This window comes from Euleptes europaea, chromosome 13, assembly GCF_029931775.1.
Source record: "Euleptes europaea isolate rEulEur1 chromosome 13, rEulEur1.hap1, whole genome shotgun sequence".
In the NCBI taxonomy this organism is placed as follows: domain Eukaryota; kingdom Metazoa; phylum Chordata; class Lepidosauria; order Squamata; family Sphaerodactylidae; genus Euleptes; species Euleptes europaea.
In genome coordinates, this window is record NC_079324.1 from 30,932,627 (window position 1) to 30,952,034 (window position 19,408).

Genomic DNA, 19,408 nt, shown 5'->3' on the forward strand with positions numbered 1-19,408 from the left:
ACAATACATGACTCATGGGGCTGATCCTGAGAAAATCCTGCCACCTTTGCTTATTTTTGGTTGATCTCTGGTAAAGGATGGCTCAGATCTAACCAATCGTACCCCAAAATGCACAGGTGCAGGAGATTAAAGAAATCAGCAAATGGAGGCTTCTGGGTCAAATTTGGCCCAGAGGGGTACTATGGTCCTCCAGTCGCCTACCTGAATGCAAAAAAGAGGTCTAAGACAATCAATGTTGCTGATAGACTCTTGGGTGTATTGTGGTAGTGCTTTCCCCCCAATTTTTGGCAACCTGGAAAAAAATGTCCTGCCCCCAGAAGTCTCATGTTTGGAAATGTGCAGGTGAAGCTTTTCATAGCATGGAGGTAAATAACATCCTATTAAGCTTCTTTTAAGGGGACAGGACATTGATTTCTCCAGGCTGTGGGCAACCCTACTCCAGGGGAAGGTGGGGCTTGTTCATGTTTTCCCTAAGATGGATGAATAGCGGAGGCCTCACATACTGTGGCTCAAATAAAGCACAGTTATACTCTTGCCTTGATGATGTGGACTCCAAATATCACACCTGGCCGAACAAAAAGATCTATCAAATGGTGAGGGAGGAAACCTCTCTTTGGCTCATGCCGATTTCACTGCTTCCTTTCTTCTCCCTTTCGCTTCTTCTTTGTTGTTGGAAAGATTATTTTGTTCACAAAAGCAAATAAATCCTACTTTGAAGCACTGAAAAAAAATGAGTTGTTTGTTTATCCTTGGGCCAGGTACTATGTAGAATATCAAAGCACTCGCTTTGCTAGTCTGCATGGCACAGACTTCAACCTTGACCTAGAAGGACAGCTCTCACTAACAGAAAGGGAAGTGAGATAAATCACTCTCTGAACAAACTAAATTGTGTATCTCTCCCAAGCAGACACTTCAGTTACCAAAGCAAATATGGCAGTTTTGCGTAGAGCTGTTGGGACAAGATACTTAACTCCTTCCCAAAACTTGAAATTTTAGAGGTCCCCCACTTTTTTTTAACCATAATGCTAAAAATGGATGGTTTACTATTCCTGATAAGGCTATCCAAGCTAGCACCACAGTAAATTTTAACTGTCATTTTAAACTACATTGGTGCTAAAAGTTCTGAAGCGAGGTTCCTTTCCTTCCATATGTTTTTATTGTACCATTTGTGAGCCACCTTGAGTAGGTCTCTGGAGAGGTGGTATTATAAGTCTGGTGAGGCTGTAGGCATTCTAAACCAGTGTTCATAGATGGTAATGGACTACTTGAAAGCAACAAACTGAAGCTCAGTCCAGATAAGATAGAGGTGGTGCTAACCAGAGATTAAGGAGTCAGACTTTGTTGGATAGGAGTGCCAACCTTTGAGTGGGGGCCTGGTATTCTTCAGGAATTACAACTGATCCTCATACTATACAGATCAGTTGATCAATCTCCTTCCCTTCCTCTCCCCACAAGAGACACCTTGTGAGGTAGGTGAGGCTGAGAGAGCTCAGAAAGAACTGTGACTGGCCCGAGGTCCCCCAGCAGGCTGTACATGGAGGAGTGGGGAATCAAACCTGGTTCTCCAGACTAGAGTCCACCGCTCTTAACCACTACACCACACTGGCATAAAGATATCCATAAATAAATACAGACCAGAAGCCGACCACAAACAGCGGAAACAATAAAACATTTTTAAAAACATGGATGAGTGCCAGTTAGGGCTTCTAAACTCCAGGTGGTGACTGGAGATCTCCTGGGATTGCAACTAATCTCCAGACAACAGAGATCAGTTTCCCTGAAGAAAATTGCCACTTTGGAAGGTGGACTCTATGGCTTTATATAGCCCACTGAAGTCCCTCCTCGTCCCAGACTCTGCCCTTCTCAGGCTCCACCCCCAAAATCTCCAGGTATTTCCCAACCCAGAGCTGGCAACCCTTGTGCTAATCATAGACTTCCTGTCAGGCCCGCTTTCCACTGCTCTCAGCAGCCTGTCAGACTGAGAATGTTTTGGTTTCGGTTCCACCAGGTGCCCCTCAAGGCCGAGCCTGCTAACTGTTGAATTCCTGTTCCAACGCTATCTCCCATGGGAACGGCTCCTCGTTAGGAGGGGGGTTACCATGACCCGTTGTGACTAATTCTTTCCCATATAGGCTCTGTACTGTGCTACCAGTTCCGATTCGTGCCAAAATGTAAGCACTTGTCCCCGTGGTAATCCCACAAACAACATCCACAGACAAGGAGTCCAAGAGAGAGTTGATTTATTAGAAAACCTACAGGTATACAGAGCTAACAGGTAAATTTGGCATGAATGGGAACTGGTTGTACAGTACAGAGCCTATATGGGAAAGCATTAGTCACAAAGGGTCATGGTAACCCCCCCTCCTAACGAGGAGCCGTTCCCACGGGAGATAGCGCTGGAGCAGGAATTCAACAGTTAGCAGGCTCGGCCTTGAGGGACACCTGGTGGAACCGAAAACAAAACATTCTCAGTGACAGGCTGCTGAGAGCAGTGGAAAGCAGGCCTGACACTTCCTGCCTTCTGCTCTGCTTCAGTCACATTGAAATTATTTGTCCTGGCCAAGGGACACAATAGGGTTTAACGCATGGCCAATTTGTCTCACCTTTGTGCCTTAAAAGTAGCGAATTTCCGTGGTCTAAACGCATGACCGTCCGAGGGCAGCGCATCGGACCCACCTTAGGCGCAATTTAAGCAAAAAAACAAACAAAAAACCGGGTTAAGCAATCCCTGGTTTCTAGCGATCTTTTCAGTGCTAAACCACTACTTTTTTTAATTGCGCCACATTACCGGAACGCCGGCGTGCGTGTAATCACACGGCTAGCCCGCTACTAACCTCCTTTTGTTCAAGCTCCCAGCCCCGACAAACAGCTGAGCTGCGGGTGAGCAAGGGCGGGGCAGGTGCGAGCCCTGCTGCTGGCTAGGAAGGGAAGTGACGTGACGGGGAAGGAGAGCTCCTTTTATGGACTTCCGGGGGAGGGCAGAGGGTGGAAGGGGTGGAGCTTCTCTGGCCTGAAGAGTAGCCAGGGAGGAAGCAGGCTGTGACCCAGGCTGGCTGAGCATAGAGCCACCCGGGTAGCCTCCGAGGGAGAGGAAAGCTCAGACTCTCCCTTGGTCTGGTCTGAGGCTGAAGAGGCGCCTCAAGCCCCGACCCTCTCCAGGCCAGACAGATGCCCCCCCACCAGCCCTGTAGGGGGGGGTGCTTCATACCGTCACAATGGTATACCGGAACACTGGTGTCCCAAGAAAAAAAAGGGGGAGAATCGGCCTTTGATTGGATAACCCCTCAGCCAATCCTTGGGCAATGACACGGCGGTCACTCCCCCACTATCCCCCATTATATGGGTGGCTCAAACGCACGGGGAGCCTCCAGCAGCTACTCGGACATATAGTGGGATGGACTAGCGTCATGCGTTTGACTATCCTGTCTCGGAATAAAATGTTGTGAGATAAGGGAGGAGCGAACCAAGAACCTTCTGCCCATGCGTTAATCCCCTATGTCTCAACTATTTAACCCAAGCAATGTGTGTGTGTAAAGTTCCATCAAATTGCAGCCAACTTATGGTGACCCTGTAGGGTTTTCAAGGCAAGAGACTAACAGAGGTGGTTTGCCATTGCCTTAGGTCCCCCAAATTCAACATTTCCCTTCAGGAGAAATTCAGTAGCATTGTTTAAAATCTCCAGTATCAAGCATTCTTTTTTACTCAGGCTTTTAAGGAGTTTTACCTTTTTTGTTGTTTTATGGTCTCCTTCTCGTATGAGGAGTGTTTGGTCAATATTTTAAGCTGCTTGGTCTGTTTAGTGCTGTTTTTATGCTCTGGCTTGTTTATGCCCTGGCTTGTTTTTAATGGCTTGTTTTTTCCCCCCACAGCTTAGTTTTGTTTTAATGGCTGTGTTTTAAGCCACAATAAGCAGGTCTCTGAAGAGGTGGTGTATACATTTTTCAAACCAACAATGGTGATGATAATAATAATGATAATAATAATGCTACATGCAGGAGATGGGGACAAGCTATTGCTTAGAAAAGCTCATACCACAATGAACACGTGAAGCTGCCTTATACCCAGGGCTGATGAGGGCCACCGTGGGGCCCCTGGGCAAAGATTCCACCTGCCCCACTTGTATGACCCTGATCCAAACCATGTGTCTAATTTTGTAACACACATACTTATGTGTACTAATATAGGACACATCTGATGAAGAGGGCTGCAGTTCACAAAAATTTTAATATCACGATAAAACTTTAGTATGTCAATCAGTAAGAAATCTATTTTACTCTTGTACCTTTTCCTAGCAAAAAAGCAGAGGTATGTAGTGGTGCTGGATGAAAAATATGGGGATCACTGACATTTAACTGACATTTTTTAAAAAGATTAGGTCATTTGTCCTATAACATGAAACTTAATGTCTACAGTAGCAAAGTCATGTTTACAAAGGGATATTGGATGTCCCACCAATACAACAACAACCCACTACCTGAACCGTATTTAAAATGTAATTAAATCTAATGAGGGAGGAGCAGTTCTAACTTCTGTTCCACATGTGTAACCACTAATACAGGTTAACATTCTACTACCATGCATGTAAAGAAGGGGAGCAATCTTTTACTAGTTTGATAGATCATGGGGAAATATTAGCTCCCCCATTTACATTTATAATTTTATCAAAGGTGGGCTGCTATACTAACATTAAATACATTCTTAATTGTCATCCAGGAGTGAGAAGGAGTTGAGACCAAGACTGACAAATAAAGGGGGAATCTGGAGGGAGAGAGAAATATAGATCATGAAAGGCAGATCATGAAAGGAAGAGAGCAAAATGAAGGAAGGAGAAAAGTGTAGAAAAGAGGGAGAATTTTTTAAAAAAGAGTAAGAGTTGTATTACTTTCTACAACACACAAACAAGGCTACCTCTTTGAAAGATCTGGCTGAACAGACGAAACAATGAAGCTGAGTGGAAGGAAAGGAAGAGGTAAACAATACTGTTGGAAACAAAAACCTTGTTAAGAGATAATCAGTCGAGCTGTGCTGGTTGGTCTTACTTTGCTCCAATGCTGACTTGGTTGATGGGTTTGGCAGGATCTGATAAGCAAAGGTTTCCTTCAGCCTGGTAGTAAACATTGTAGAAAGGCCTGACTAGCAGAGTCAGAGTAACTCTTATGTATTGTGCTCTGCCTTCCTTGTGCCCCTAGTGGCTACAGTGCATTAGAAGGGGGGTGTAAATATGTTCCATGACACCTGCAAATTTTGTCCCCCAGTCCCCCCTGTTGGCGACCCAGCTTATACCAAGTCAGACCACTGGTCTATTAATGTCAGTATTGCCTACTCGGGCAGGCAGTGGCTCTCCAGAGTTTCAGGTTTCAGGGTTTCTTTTGCACTACCTTCTATCTGATACTCTAACTGGAGATGCCATTGCCAAGATTGAACCTGGAATTTTCTGCATGCAAAGCAGGTGCTCTAGCAATGAGCCATAGCTCCATCCTAAACCATGCATGCTTGCTGGCAGATATTTGTGCTCCTGGCCCCTATGCTGTAGGCATATCCAGTTTTTTGGCGGTGTTTTTTGTTGTTGTTGACACTTTGGCTGCCCTTCTCTGATGAAAAATAGATGGGCTTAGTTTTAACAGCTATGGGCAAGAAAAGGACCAAGTTACCCTAAGGCACCCCCAACATTCTATATCAAGAATAAGTTCGTCATTCTCAGTCAATAGGTCTGTCCAGGGTTGTATTTAGCTATCTGTCATGCCCAGGGACTTACCACACAAACCTAAGAGAACATATGGAAGACAATGAATCTTAAAGAGGAGGCCCTGTGTCAAGGATCATCTTTACCCATCTGATTTATTGTCCCAATATTAATGTAAACGGGGACAGAGAGCAAGAACATGAAAGAGGACAGCCTATTTGAAGGCTGGTGAACCATCATTTTATGTTGCATGCATTGGTTAGTCTATACTATTTTTTTGGGGGGGGGGAAGAGGGAAATAATTTCAATGCAACCCTTATTGCTAGTTTGGCAGAGCCTTCCCAGAACATTGTGTTAATGATTAATATGAAGTCAGTGGAATTCCACCGTTGCCGAGAGTCTTGTGCTCAAGAATGAACTGCATTGCTAAATCAGCAAAGACAGTTGTCAAGGTAACCTCTATGTAATCTATTTAACTGGCTCCCAAAACACCAATCAAGGTCAGATAACGCACTCAAGCACCATATGAACACACTCATACAGCATAAAGCTTTGTATCGAGACAGCAGGGAGGGAAAAACCTCATTAGGAAAGGAAGAGAGGGGAAAAGAACACCTAAATTCAGTTTGGAAAAAGTGTTAATTGGGATTGTAAGTGAACACAGTAAGGTAAACGTGCCACTCTTTGGTGCATGGCCTGTAGGTAGAATGGGGAAAAAAAATTCAATCTAGGTTGAATGGAAATCTCTGTCCTGCTGACTCTTTTTTGTAGTTTTTAAGGCAGACATTGGTAAATTATTCATTTCACTTATTGTTTTATTAATGCACAGACTTGTATTTACATTCTCATATACAGTAGTGGCTTTGTCTTGCTTCGCAACAGCCTCCTCTACTACTTAATTGATCTCTCTTTGGGCAATGGAATTCCAACAGCAGCCACTAACTACCGACCCGTTTCTCGCCTTCCTCCACCCCTGCCCCCACTACGGTAAGCTGGTACCAAAGGGAATGCTCCCAGTCTTGGATCTTCTTCAACATGATGGCTGCCCACTGCAGCTGCTAGCCAAAGAAACAACCCGCTTGGATTTTTTTAAACCTAATTACCATCTGGGTTTTTAAAATGATGGCCCCTACATTATTTACAGACTTCACATAAGAATTTTGATACACTTTAACAAGGCCTGACACGAGCCATCGGGGTCTGAATTGATTTTCATCCTAACAATTGTAGTGCATACAAATCAGCATTCCACCACTGAGTGAAAATTACAGTTTTTGCCTTCTTCAGGACAGCCGCGCCAAGGGTTGAAACGATTAAAAGATTATGGTTTTCTTTCTTTCCTCTGCTGAAATGAAGGACTGTGTAAGCTCTAGTCCTGCGGCAAACCCATAAACAGACTTCAGCAGACGGCAAATCCACGAAAGCAGTTTTATTGGTTAGAATCGACAGGTTTCAGAAGCCATATTCAAAAGGACACTAGTGTCGTGGTGCAGGCGAGGAGCGAGGGCTGTAAGTTGTAAGCGTAGTCTGGGGAACAGTCCAAGGTCATTCACAGTGAAGGCAGAGTCCGAGATATCAATACAGGCAAGGGAAGTCCAAGGTGTTAGTCAGAGCCAGTCCAAGAAGTCAGGATACCAGAAATCCAAAGGATAGCAGGGAAACAAGGCCGGTACACCAGGAGGTTGGTGACAAGTTGCTTGCACAACAGCCAAGCCTAACTGATGGCTTAAATCCCTTCCCCTGCTGCTGTAGCAGAGCCAGCTGATGCTGATGAGGCTGAGTTCACAGGTGGTGCTTCAGCCCTGCTCTTCCTCATCACTGCTACTGGGGAGGTTCCTGTGTAAAGCCTTCAGTCTAGCACTCTTCCATCTCTGTTGCATTGCCAGACGAACCTGTTTTCTGCTCCAGTGGCCTTGGCGAGGCCTCTGGAGACACTGCATGTTGCAAGGTGTCAGGTCCAACTGGAGTCCTTGAGCTGGCAGGCTGCAGGCATGGCGAGTCATCTCCTGACTTTGGCTGATCCTCTATTCTGGCCTCTACGTCCTCTTCGTCAGAGGAGGTCTCTGCAGGCTGACTCTCTGCAGGCTGACTCATGACAACTAGTAAGGGTCAAAGGCAAGGCACATAGCATATATGGGAGAGCAAAAGGAGATAACCGGTTACCCAGGCAACACCCCCCCTCCAACAGGCAGGTTAGGCTGAGAGGCAGTAACTAGGCCAGGGTCACTTTGGGAGTTTCATAGGGGAGTGGGGATTTGAACCCAACTCCTTCACAGTCCTAGTTCAACACACACTGTCTTCCATTCTTTGAAATGCCACATTTGTATTCTATTGTTCTTTCAAGGATCTTAGCTTACCATGGGGTTATCCCATCTCATCCTCACAGTTCTGGGAGGCAAGCCATCTTGAGAAACATTGACTAGTCCAGGCCCCAGTGAGTTTTGTGGCTGAACGTGAATTTGAACGCAGCTCTCCCCCCAGTCTAAGCCCAACACTAGCCAAATCCCAGTACCATACGATCTTAGGATAACACCAGTTCCCACTGGGGTTTGCAAAACAATGGGTGGATCCTCCAGTAGTCAGTAAAGCAGATCTAACAACAAGTTAGCAGAAGATCAGTCTGCATCATACAGTGATAACAGCGCTTCTATGGGTGGGAGTTCCACCAGCAAACCTGTGATAAAAGTGCTAACGGGAACACATCTCTAATGGAGTATTTGAAGAAGCATCTTCTTCAGAACATGTCAGGCAAACCCATTCAGAGGATCTGGAGAGAAAAAAACTAATTTCACTGCTCTTTCAGGATACAGCCACATCTGCAGCGAGACTAGGAACTGTGCATTCAGGATCTACAGGTCTGGGCATGGTGTAGCTATCTGAAAGACAAGGAAGGTAAATCCCTCCGCAGACATGTCTCATCCCTTGTACGTTAACAGCTCGAAGAGGTGGTATTTGTGCATATTAACACATAAGGATGCCTGCAGAATAGCAAGGGCCAGGATACATACGCCCGCCACTGAGAAAAAGGCTGTTTACTGTAAAACACATTGGCAGAATGCTCTGTTTCCTAAACGTGTCCCACAGTAACTCTGAAACGATGCCTTCCTCCATAAATAACAGTCTCGAGATTGCCTTCTTTGATCTAACCACAGCTGATGTTTTAGCCGTGGTAACTGTTAGGATCTCTTTCTAATGCCTGTTGCTCCCCTCAAGCCCTGATTGATTTGGAAACTAGCCAAGTCCTCTGTAGAGCAGTATCAAATTCACTCCGTTCCCTTTGCTTCTGACCCATTCTGGCTGCTTGGAAATTCTAAAACTAGCAAGAGCCCTGCCCTGAGGAGCAAAGCCAAACAAGCAAATCTAATTATGTGCTATCCCTTGGCAAGTGAAGATGGGGGGAGGGTGGCAGGGAGGGGGTGGTTTGGAGAGGGATTTAGGTCAATCCATAATATACGGTGTTAGCATGGAAATCACCGAAAGCCTGCCTCTTTTTATATCATCATATGTAAGGCAGCAGGCAAAAAATAAACCTCATAATTGTAGCATGTTTATTCGGAAGGTTCTCTATTGCTATTACCAGGGTTATTTATATCCCCGCTTGGCCTGGCTGTCCCCTCCCAAATCGAAATGCCACAACATCAAAGATGTTTGCACGTATTGCAGTACTGCCTTCTTTTAAGTGGGCTCCACTATTCGCATTTTGAGAGAGAATGAAGATAAGGGTCAGAACTAGGGTTGCCAACCTCCAGGTACTGAGTAGATAAGAACAACAGCACGTGGCTCAATCACAATAAATACAACTAGAAAAATGTATGGTACAAAAACATTTGTTCATGTTCATATAATGACCAAAAAAATAGTAAACATCAAACCAAATACACCAAAGCAATATTTCAAAAGGAATTCAAGTTCATTCCCAGTTCATAGGAGAGTCCAATGTAAAGTTCATAAACCAAAAAGAGTCAAACCCGACTTCCATGAAGAATAACTCCTATGAAACCCAACTTTCCCACGATGGCCGTGCTTCAGACCGACCATCTCTCCGGGGAGAATGCAAGGAAGGTTCCAATAATAAATCAAAAGACGACACTTCTAGATAAGTGGTTGTTTCGCCTGATTGGCTTCTTCAGTTGTACTTAATATCCATAAATTCTTCAGTTATACTTAATGTCCATAAATCATATTTTTTCACGGGGCATGTAGCCTCTAAGGATACATTAAAAACTGCATTTGTTATGAAATTACATTTTTAGTGAAAGCTTAATAAATGTACACATTTACATATAACAATCCTTCAAAAAAATATTTTCTTACCCCATAGTATTGTTGACCTGATATGGTTCAAGACCCAAGGTTCCTTATTCCTACTGAGAGGTTATGCAACTGATACTAGCTAGAGGGAAATGTATTAGGAGATATAGATAGGAGTCAGCTGTGGCTAATGAACGTATCTTCCATACTTAAAGGAAACTTACCAAATCAAATTCATGATTAAGTCCTGCAGGTTACATTGTTTTAAAAAGAAAGATCAGTTTCTTTTCTTGCCTGTGCAAAATTGTTGTAACATCTTGTTGGTAATATGAACGAGGTTTGAACTTCCAGAGGGCAAAGAATAACATGTCATTTTCTGAATGTCCTTTGTCCAGATAGTGTTGCGTGAGGGGAGAGTCTAAGACCTTAGAGCGCAAGCGCGCTTTATGCTCACCAATCCTAAGTTTTAACTGTCTAGTACAGGAACCTAGGTAAGGAAGAGAGCATGGACATAAAATTGCGTACACGGTGTTCCGTGATGAGCAGTTGCTGAAATGCTTCAGTTGGTATTTGAAATTGAATGCGGAGGAGGTAACCTCCTTTATCGGCAGACTCAGTGGACACACCGAACACCTGCCACATTTATGATGTCTGATGATGGTCGGTCCGGGCTTGGGAACTAGATGATCAGTTTCAACTAAAACATTCTTAAAGGACTGAATTTTCCTTAAACCAAATAAGGGAGGTGACTGGCATCCAGGTACGTTCTGTAGGATGTGCCAGTGTCGGTTTATTATTATTTTTTAATATCATATGTTAAGTGATTGTGTTCCAAAGAGCCAAAAATCCTAGGGGCAGTATCCCTTCTTCTGCCTTCACTGAAGAGAAGAGAGCTTCGGTTCATTCGTTCAGTCTTGTTTCGAGCTTTTTCAATGTCCACTTCTGCGTATCCCCTGGCCAGTAGCTTCTTAGTCAAGGCTGAAGCTGCTTGATTATAATCGTGATTATACGTAGAATTGCGTTTCAGTCTCAATAGCTGACTATACGGTAAGTTCAATTTCAGATGAAGTGGGTGAAATGAATGAAAATGCAATCCCGCTCCCAGATCCGTGGGTTTACAGAAAGGTTTTACTGCCAAAGTGTTCTGCTGGGTCCTAAAGACCGTCACGTCAAGGAAAGGAATGGATTGCTCATTACAGGAGCCTGTGAATTGGAGATGTTCATCCAGAGAGTTGATCCAGGTATGAAACAAAGTAAAAGCATCTGCTGAATTCAAAATGAAAAATAAATCATCAATAAATCTAAAATATGATCTTACATGAGTCTTAAAGGGATCACTGTTATACATAAATTGCTCCTCAAAATATATCATGTACAAATTTGCAATTGAGGGGGCGCATGCTGCACCCATTGCGACCCCTTGGGTTTGAATGAAAAACTGATCCCTGTACCTAAAGAAATTGTTATCAAATAAAATATCAATCAGACTTAATAGAAAATGTGTAGGCGGAGATGGATTATCCCGAAGGTTTAGTCTCTCTTCAAGGATTCTTCTGGCCCCCTCCAATGGAATATTGGTGTAAAGTGCGGAGACATTCAATGTTGCCAACACTGCTTCCTGGGAGATTTCTAAATTTTCAACCTTGGTGATAAAATCCTTAGTGTCTTTTATATAAGAAGGAGTCCCCTTGACCCATGGCTGCAGGAACGATTCAATATACTTAGAGATAGGTTCCAAAAGACTACCTATTGCGGATATGATAGGTCTGCCTGGTGGGTTGTTCAGAGTCTTATGGATTTTAGGCAGGGAATAGAAGATAGGCACTCGTGGGTACTTCACAAAAAGAAAGTCAGTTAAAGAGTTGTCTATGTAATTGAGGGCTACCCCTTCATATAGAACTGTCTTAATCACATTAGACACCCTTTCCGTGGGGTCTTTGATGACACGTTTATAAAATCTAGTGTCTTGCAATTGCCTCATATTCTCGTTCTCATAATTTTGAAGGTCCAGAATCACAATAGCCTCTCCTTTATCTGCTGGCCGCCATACAATAGAATTGTCTTCAGATAGAGATTTCAGAACAGACATGTCATTGGAGCTGATGTTAGGAGGAGGAGAATTTCTCCATGCCTTCCTTTTTTCCAACTTATCCACATCTCGGAGGACAATGGATTGGAAGGTATTAATATAATGACTGACATTCCTTGGTGTAAATGTAGACTTAGATTGAAAAGAACGTGCCTCAGTACTTTGCCCCTTAAAAAATTCTTTTAGCTTTATAGTTCTGAAGAATTTAAAAAGGTCTACTCTAGTTCTAAAAGCAGAGTACCGAGGAGTGGGTACAAAACCCAAGCCTAGATTAATCACTCTTTCCTCCTCAGAGGTCAGAATTCTAGAGGATAAATTCACAATGAGATTAGCAGTGCCTTGAGATGTCTCTAGTGGCTATGACGGCTGGGTTTGTTTGGTGCGAGGAGCTCTTGGGGGACCCCGTTGAGGCTTAGAGGCATAAGAAAAATCTCTGCGACCCGAGCGAAGCTGGTACGATCTCCTGCTATTACAACTGATCTCCAGCCGACAGAGATCAGTTCACCTGGAGAAAATGGCTACTATGTCAATTGGACTCTATGGCATTGAAGTCCCTCCCCTCCCCAAACCCCTGCCCTCCTCAGGCTCCGCCCAAAATCCTCCCGCCGGTGGCAAAGAGGAACCTGACAACCCTACTCAGAACAGGGAAAAGAGACAGTAAGGGCGGAGGGAGGGGGTGGGGTTACTATGAAAGCTGGATCACAGGTTCCAGAAGAGGCAGAGATTTGCAGCCACAAGAGGACTGAAAGGAACTGTATGGGGACATCTGGCTCTCACAACCAAATCACCAGAATCCCTATCCAACCTATCTGTACTTTTTGTTTCTGCATCCACAAGGACTACAATCACGCTTTTCTAAGCTGAAGCCTTGGATTCTCTGAATGTTCTAGGCATCAGAATTTGTGTGGCATGTTGCCCAAAGAAATAATGTTTTGAAACTGGTAGACGTTTCTGTACATAGATGAGGTAATACCAGATGTCCTTTAGGATCATTTTCAGTCCTAAAATACTCCAATATTCTTAATGAGAAGCCTATAAATGCAGTTGGTTCCACTCTATGCTTTTAGCTTTCTGGCCTTTTTTTTTTTTTTTTAAGGGATGCTTTTCTATGTATTTACTGGTTCCCAACTGGCTGTTTCACGTAATAATGAAACCAATCAACTGATAGCTACCCTACCTTTTTGTGTGTAAGCCAGTTTCTGAAATATGTGACCTTTGGAAAACCAGCCTCAGGCTGGAAGGCTTGTAGGTCAACCTGATCCCATATGACGACTCAAAAAATGGAATAAGCTAATTTGTCACTGTTTTGTTATGACTGGCATGTATGTGTTTAGAATGAAACTTAATTTAAATCCAATTTGTAGCATCTCCATGGGTGGGACTATGGGATAAATTAGTTTGACACAGCACTGTGAATGGAACGGAACTCTCGATTGCTAGGTTGCTGCAGTAAAGAATCTTGCATGTTGGACTTGCTGTTTACCAGCAAAGGTTTGCAGAGGGAGATTTTGTATATATAAAAAAGCCCACATCCACTCACAGTGTTATTGTTGTTCTTATTTTCTGCATGGCTCGCACACACATGCAGCGGCTACCGAATTCATCTGTTCTTCCGCAAAAGGAAAATTCGGTCATGGTGGCATCAAGCAAATAAAAGGACCCCATTTTTTTTTATCAAGACATTTGCTTCACTTGCCACTTCAGAAAAGGGAGATGAATTAAGAGAACTGGCTGTTATGTTTTGATATGAACCAGAAGAGTCTAACTGGAATAAACAAGTACGAAGCCTTGTGGGGGTTGATTAGTCACACACTGGGAGGCATTCTTGGAGCGAGTACTGTTCACTCTACTTTCTTCCTACACACACACACACACATAGGGAAGGGAGGGAGAGGCTGCTTCGACAGCTTCCAGTCTGACAGAACTGCACAGAGCAGGAACAGCACAGCAGTTTTGCTCCAGGGCTCCAAAGAACCTTATCAGAAACGAGAATGATAAACTTCCCCCCCACCACCACACTCCTTCCTTTCCATTTGGAAGCACTTGACACGCCAGCCCAGTCATCCCCGGGTCATTCAGACATGTTAACATGTGAAGGGAAGGTGCACGTGCCCAAGCATCGGAAGGCTTGTGGTGGCCCATGCGCACTGGGGGGTGATGACTGGCCACAGCGTCTCAGCTTGAACCACCTGCATCTTTTTAGGGATGGGAGGAAGGGGGGATTGCATCCCACAAGATGATGAGGAGGGTATGATAAGGCTGTCGATAATAATATTAGCTACAATCAGGTTGTAGTTAATGGGCTGGATCCGGCGCAAGATTTTGGCTAGAGCTCTTGCGCAAGTGGAAATGCAAGAAAAAGACTGGGGCAGCCGCTTGCATTAAGTCAAACTTATTGTATCGCAGCTTGTGTTTCCATTTGCTGTAATGTTCTGTGCAGCACATTTCTGTGTCCTATAATATATAGGGAGGAAAGCGCTAGGAGTTCCAGAAGACCTTGCACAAGTGGACCTGCACTACATCCATTTCTGTTTCCACTTGCACATTGCAAGATCCATTCCGATTCAGGGGAATTTAAGGCACTCTTCATTGGATATGCTTATTGTGATGTGCTTATTAAATTATACTGCATTATTATATTATATTGCATTTTTCTCTAACTTCGTAATCCTGCTTTATTACTTTGTTTATTGCATGGAATACAGTGTTTCACTGCATTGTTCTCCATCTTGTAATTCTGCTTTACTATCTGTATTATACTGTGTTTTTAGTGTGAAGTTCTCTAATTTTGTGGGTGGTAGGTATTATAGTGTCCTTATTGCACGGTTTTTGACTTGTAATCTGCCTTGAGTCCCTCTGAGAAAGGTGGACTATAAATGAAGTCAAAGCTAAATAAAATAGTGATCTGATCTACACACGCATCATAATGAGGTGGCAGATTCCTGATTTGGTCCAATGTAGTATCCCAGACTGCTGGTGGAAAGTCACATTTTTGCATGCTCCTTTATGGGAAAAAACCCCACCTTCCTACAAATGGAAAACTAATATGGAAAACTAATCCTATGAGGAAAGGTTGAAGGAGCTGGGTATGTTTAGCCTGAAGAGAAGACTGAGAGGGGATATGATAACCATCTTCAAGTACTTGAAGGGCTGTCATATAGAGGAGGGTGCCGAGTTGTTTTCTGTTGCCCCAGAAGGTCGGACCAGAAACAACAGGTTGAAATTAAATCAAAAGAGTTTCCGTCTAGACATTAGGAAAAATTTTCTAACAGTTAGAGCAGTTCCTCAGTGGAACAGGCTTCCTCGGGAGGTGGTGAGCTCTCCTTCCCTGGAGGTTTTTAAGAAGAGGTTAGATGGCTATCTGTCAGCAATGCTGATTCTATAACCTTGAGCAGATGATGAGAGGGAGGGCATCTTGGCCATCTTCTGGGCATGGAGTAGGGGCCACTGGGGGTGTGGGGGGAGGTGGTTGTGAATTTCCTGCATTGTGCAGGGGGTTGGACTAGATGACCCTGGTGGTCCCTTCCAACTCTATGATTCTATGAATACAACAAGGAGGGCTGGACTAGTTTTTTTGCCTACTCTACTAGTGTTTTCTTCTTGCAGGTAGCTTTGTACATGGGGGTAGCCCTGAAAAACAACATCCTTTACTCCCAGCATGAAGTGGTACAGTCTATTCTACCACCAGAGGATTCTACCACCTTGTTCTGTGAGATAGGTAGACCAAGCTAAGGTCAGAGTGATTAGGCATTGAGAAGCCTCCTGAGCTCTGTGACTGTGTGCCGGTTGCTGAGGTCACAATGCCCCCTCCCTGACAAAGGATGCTTCCTCTCCTGTGGGTTCCAACAGGTGCAGGGCCAGTGCGCAGATACACACCTTTGCTTCCAAACCACAGAGCGGGAATGCCTCGGGTTGCCAACCTGCAGGTGGTTAGGGAGAATAAACAGCACCACAGCTCATATAATTAATAGTATGCAATACAATTCTTACAGTTTTTAGAATTAAACTAATAAACAACCAAATGCAGAGAGACAAGTTCTATAACTAATTTAATGCAAAAACAATATATATAAGGCTTGAAGTAAATATCAGCCTAAAATAAATAGAGGAGTCCAACAGAAAACTGGTTGAAATTCACCAAATAACTGTCCAATAAAGCTGGTTAACATTCACCAACAGTTCCTCCTAGCAACACAGTTGCTTTTCCAGTTCTTCAATCTAAATAATCAGATTCCAAGGCTCCAAAATCAATCATAGAAGGTCCATATGAAATAAATATGAATATGAATGTGAAGAGTAACGAACAACAAATGAATGTGAAGAGTAACGAACAACAAAACGCCACTTCCGGAGTCTGTGTACGTTTCGCAAACTTGCTTCATCAGTTGTGCATTTGTTTGTTAAGGAACAATATTTCTACGGGTGCAAAGACCTCTGAAAGAAAAACATTACATGAAGGAAACAACAATCGCGGTCTTCCTATTAAAGAACTGAGTGCCTCACAGTATAATTTCAAGTTTACTCTCCAAAATTTTACAAATTGCTTGTCTAAAAACGTCGTCTACGCGGTCCTTTGCCCGTGTTCAAAAATGTACATTGGCTCAACGTCACGCCAATTAAAAATACGTATTAATGAACACCGTACGAGGATCCGCTCTAAGATAATGGAGGCTCCGCTCACTGAACATTATCTTAAACTCGGTCATTCTGAAAATGACATTCGCTTTTTTGCACTATGGCAGTATCGATCCAGACGATACTACCAGGAGAACATTATGAATATATTACACCAGCAAGAATTAAGGTACATCTATCTCTTTAAGACGTTGTCCCCCTCAGGATTGAACAATGAGTTCGACCTATCTAGCTTTTTGTAAAGTATAAGATTCTCCTCAGCTGGCAGGGCTAGAATACCTTTTAAAACTAAGAAGCAGATTTACTGCTTTACCAGCCTTCAGAGTTAAGTGTGATACCCGTGAGGGTCGCTGGTCAGCTTATTGGTAAGCTAGAACTGATGCCATTTTTTTGTATTTTAAGTATAAATGCTGAGCTCTTTCCGCGATTGTTGTTTCCTTCATGTAATGTTTTTCTTTCAGAGGTCTTTGCACCCGTAGAAATATTGTTCCTTAACAAACAAATGCACAACTGATGAAGCAAGTTTGCGAAACGTACACAGACTCCGGAAGTGGCGTTTTGTTGTTCGTTACTCTTCACATTCATTTGTTGTTCGTTACTCTTCACATTCATATTCATATTTATTTCATATGGACCTTCTATGATTGATTTTGGAGCCTTGGAATCTGATTATTTAGATTGAAGAACTGGAAAAGCAACTGTGTTGCTAGGAGGAACTGTTGGTGAATGTTAACCAGCTTTATTGGACAGTTATTTGGTGAATTTCAACCAGTTTTCTGTTGGACTCCTCTATTTATTTTAGGCTGATATTTACTTCAAGCCTTATATATATTGTTTTTGCATTAAATTAGTTATAGAACTTGTCTCTCTGCATTTGGTTGTTTATTAGTTTAATTCTAAAAACTGTAAGAATTGTATTGCATACTATTAATTATATGAGCTGTGGTGCTGTTTATTCTCCCTAACTAACGTTTTTCAGCATACGTAACAATTGTTTAGTAAACCTGCAGGTGGTGGCTGGAGCTCTCCTGCTATTACAACTGATCTCCAGCCGATAGAGATCAGTTCCCCTGGAGAAAATGGCCGCTTTGGCAATTGGACTCTAAGGCATTGAAGTCTCTCCCCTTCCCAAACCTTGCCCTCCTCAGGCTCTGCCCCAAAAATCTCCTTCCGGTGGCGAAGAGGGACCTGGCAACCCTAGGGAATGCCTGTTGCACCAAGGAGCAAAGCGTTAGTTCATAAAGGCACTGGACAGTTTACACATCAATACAGTGTTCTGTACACATCCTAGCCTATTTGTGGAGCTCCATAAATATTAAATAGGGGGTAACTGCAGCATTATAAATCTTGTGTAATTTCAGTCTTCTGATGGCATGATTTCACTCATGTGCACTATGGAGCTCCACATCTATTGATCTGAACTTTTGGCCATTCCAAGATATCAGCATTTTCTCCTATATTCTTGAGTATATGCAACTGTAACATATCAAAAGGGTTTTTTTTTTTTTTGGTTGGCTTTTCTGCCTGTATGTCTATGCTACTTTCATTTTACTGAAAGATTTGTGTGATGTGTATTTATTTAGGAAACACTTCTATTACTTGGGAGTCAATAAGGGCTTGTTGCAAGCTATGAGGGAGACATGCTCTCCACTGAGGTATTAACACTAATCTTGAAAACACATATTATTAACCCTCAGACAGTAATGGCTGCCTTAGGAGTTGTTATAGTCCATCTTGTAAATCCGTCTTTAGGTCATGGATTATTAACCCTGTAGACTATAATTGCTCCTTTGGAGGCATTACCGCTTTAGTGGGGCTATTCAGCTGCCATGCATGGCCACCAAAGGCGTATGATCCAAGATCCCTGCAAAGATGGCCGAAATGCTATCATATGCTTTGGCGGGGGCAGAACAGGCACTCCCCTGCTTGCAAGAGGAAAATGAGAACACCCACTACATGGAACAAGAGTCTGGAGTCAGAGTGAGACTATGGCCTTTGATTCATAGCTGTTTCCCTTGTGGTCATCCCCTAGGGCTGCCAGGTGCCCGGTGATGGCGGGCAAACCCCTGCCAATTCACCCCCTGCCTGCCAACCAACTGAGGGTCGGGGGGCACATGTACATGTGCGCCACAGCACAGCACGGCACTTCTGGTTTACAACCAGAAGCGCTGCATCGCAAGGGGCCTTATACCACTCAAACTGTGAATCTGAGTGGTAAAGGGCCCTTGCGATGCAGCACTTCCAGGTGTAAATGCATCGAAAGGGGCCCTTTACCACTCAAACTGGGAGTTTGAGTGGCAAAAGGCCCCTCGTGATGCGGCACTTCTGGGTGTAAACTGGAAGTGATACACATGCGCATTGGCACGGCTGTGAATGCAATCCCACCAGCTCTGCTCCAGAAGCCTCCCGCCGGAGGAGAGGGGTGACCTGGCAACCCTATCACCACCACCCCCAACTACTCTGGGGCTTTGTTTTGACTATGCATGCATTTTTGGACCTTCAGAGGCTGCCTCGCTCTCCCCATGCGTTTCTGCATGTTTCCCCGTGTTTTCTGGACACTGGCTAAACAGCATCCAGAAAACGCGGGGGGAAAGCGTGGAGAGAACGCTCTCTGAAGGTCAGGAAATGCAAGCACAGACTCAAAACAAAGCCTCAAAGTAGTCGGGTGTGTGTGAGAGAGACCGTGAGGGAAACAGCCATGCATAAAAGGCCTATGTGTGAAAGAGAGAGAGAATGTTTTCACTATGGCT